The sequence below is a fragment of the Trachypithecus francoisi genome, unplaced genomic scaffold, assembly GCF_009764315.1.
Source record: "Trachypithecus francoisi isolate TF-2019V2 unplaced genomic scaffold, Tfra_2.0 Lachesis_group0, whole genome shotgun sequence".
NCBI classification, from domain to species: domain Eukaryota; kingdom Metazoa; phylum Chordata; class Mammalia; order Primates; family Cercopithecidae; genus Trachypithecus; species Trachypithecus francoisi.
The window spans coordinates 136445582-136448075 of record NW_022681453.1 but is presented as its reverse complement, the minus strand read 5'-3'; the positions used below and the strand labels follow the sequence as shown (position 1 = coordinate 136448075).

Sequence of the window (2494 nt, the reverse complement as noted above, 5' to 3'; positions counted from 1 at the left end):
CTCCCCAGGCCAAGGGGGATTTTAAACAAGACAGGGATCTTCAGTGTCCCTCATTCTACCCATCTTTCCATGTGAGTTGTTTCTAGGGCCAGGGCTTCTGCTGGACACTTTTTTTTTTTTTTTTTTTTAGTAAAGTGACCCATTCCTAGAAGTGGCCTCCATGGGAGGAAGTGGCATCAGGCAGTCTTGATTTGGAGTGCCAGCTGTTTTCAGAAGTTGCCTAGGAAAGTTAGCTCTCCGACCCCTGGGGGCTTTAGGGACATCTGGAGCAACAGACTCTCTTTGACCTAACACTAATCAGGCTCTTTTAAGCCCTGAAGACCCAGACCTTGGACTCCATCCTTGGCTTGCTTATTCTGCTTTCAGAAAGAATCCTGCTGAGTTAGTGTCATTAGAATCCCCCACCTTTGGTGTCTGACCACCCTTGATATCTGATGAAATTTCTCAACCCCTCTCCCTCAGTATCTTACTATCCTGGCTGCCTTCAGCTAGAAGCTGAGACAGTTTAGAATCCGTCTTATTGCTGATGTTCCCTTTTAGTAATTTCCATCCACTGACTCCACCCTGCACCTTGGCCATCATTTCCCACTTGTCCTTGTATTCAGAAGGGAGCCCATTATAAACTGAGGTCTCTCTTTCCCTACTGCAATAGCTCCTGAATAAAATTTATCTTCACTGCTTTAACTTCTGTCTGGCTCTGGTTTTCTTTGACAGGGGTCTGCAGGATGTTAAAGGCCCTTCACCTGGGAGGAAACCATTGGTATCATAGGAAGTTGGACTTAAAGGTACTCATCATGATGGGAGGAGGGAGACCCCCCACGACCCAGTGAGGCTGTAGTTCAGGTAATTTGTGGTGAGCAAATGAGTTGTTTAGAAGACACTTTTAAGTTATATCCCAAGTAGAGAACCGTGAACACGTCTTAAGTATAGAGCTTAATGAACTTTCAGAAAGTGAACCTTCACACATAAAAAAGAACAGAGGATTATTTTAAAGATAAATATCTGCCTTGTATAATGACTTGTCAGCTGAGAAATCATTGCAGACAATCTCTAATGACAGATCAGAATGTGATATTTAAGGTTGAAAGGATTTTCTTCTATGTATTTTTTTAAAGTTCTGTTTTAGTTTTAATTGACACATAATGTAATAAAAATATGGAAAACTTCGTGAATTCGCATGTTATTCTTGTGTAGGGCCCATGTTAATCTTCTCTGTATCATTCTAATTTTAATATATGTGCTGCTGAAGCAAGTACTCTTCTATGTACTTTTGTCAACAAGGTTTTTTAGAGCTTTAGGTATAAAAGAAGAAATAATAGCAATAGAACTATCAGAGGCATTTGAACCACAGCAACTTCATCTTGAATTGGGGAGGGGTAAAATAAGGCTGAGACCTACTAGGCTGCACTCCCAAGAGGTTAAGCATTCTGTGTCACAGGATGAGACAGGAGGTTGGCACAACAGACAGGTCATAAAGTCCATGCTGATAAAACAGGCTGCGGTAATGAAGCCAGCCAAAACCCACCAAAACTAAGGTGGCGATGAAAGTGACCTCTGGTTGTCCTCACTGCCCATTACACACTAATTATAATGCATTAGCATGCTAGAAGACACTCCTACCAGCACCACGGCAGTTTACAAATGCCATGGCAATGCCAGGAAGTTACCCTATATGGTCTAAAAAGGGGAGGAACCCTTAATTCCAGGAATTTCCCATCCCTTTCCGGGAAAACTCATGAATAATCCACCCCTTGTTTAGCATATAATCAAGAAGTAACAATATGTATAGCCAGCTGAGCATCCTGTGCCGCTCCTCTGTCTATGGAGTAGCCATTCTTTTATTCCTTTACTTTCTTAATAAACTTGCTTTCACTTCACTTTATGGACTTGCTCCAAATCCTTTCTTGTGTGAGATCAAGAACCCTCTCTGAGGGCACTTTGGCATGCTGAGTACTTTGAACTAAAGGAGACTGGAAGGTCTCAGAAGCAGCCTCAGAACCAAGGTCTCTCTGACCTCCTGCCCTCCTGTTTCCCACCCCTCCTTCTCTCCTGAAATAAGTCAGGAACAAGAATTCCTCTTCCCCAAGGGTGAAGGGGGGCTCTTAGAAGCTGGAACTCCCTTTACCCAAAGCAAGCTATTATTCCAAAGTTCCTCCAACCTTTCTGTCTAAGAGCTCGTGCAGAGGCCAGGGGGTTCCACTTGGCACTTTGAGGGTTTGCTGAAAAACCAACTTGGAAAAGGTAGATTAACTGGAGAAAAGGCATATAAATTGATGTAATGTGTATATACAGGAACCTTCAGAAGGAAGACCCAGAGATACAGGGGAAATTGTCCATTTTCATGCTTAGGTTCAAAAAAGTATGGACAGCCATGTAGACATGTGCTTAGACAGAAGGGTATGATCTAATGCTAATAGACTAAATGGGGAAATCCAGCAAGGCCTGTCTGTCCCTCTCTGAGCCTGCATTCCTTCCTTCTGGGTATGGGGCAGGA

The 2494-nt window shown here is 43.1% G+C and overlaps 1 non-coding gene across 1 annotated transcript; it reads right to left on the bottom strand.

Moving 5' to 3' along the window:
• Nucleotides 1-1149: 1149 nt before the first annotated feature.
• Nucleotides 1150-1256, bottom strand: LOC117084592. The gene has a single exon (XR_004437523.1). It is a non-coding gene; the product is annotated as a U6 spliceosomal RNA (small nuclear RNA).
• Nucleotides 1257-2494: the final 1238 nt, after the last annotated feature.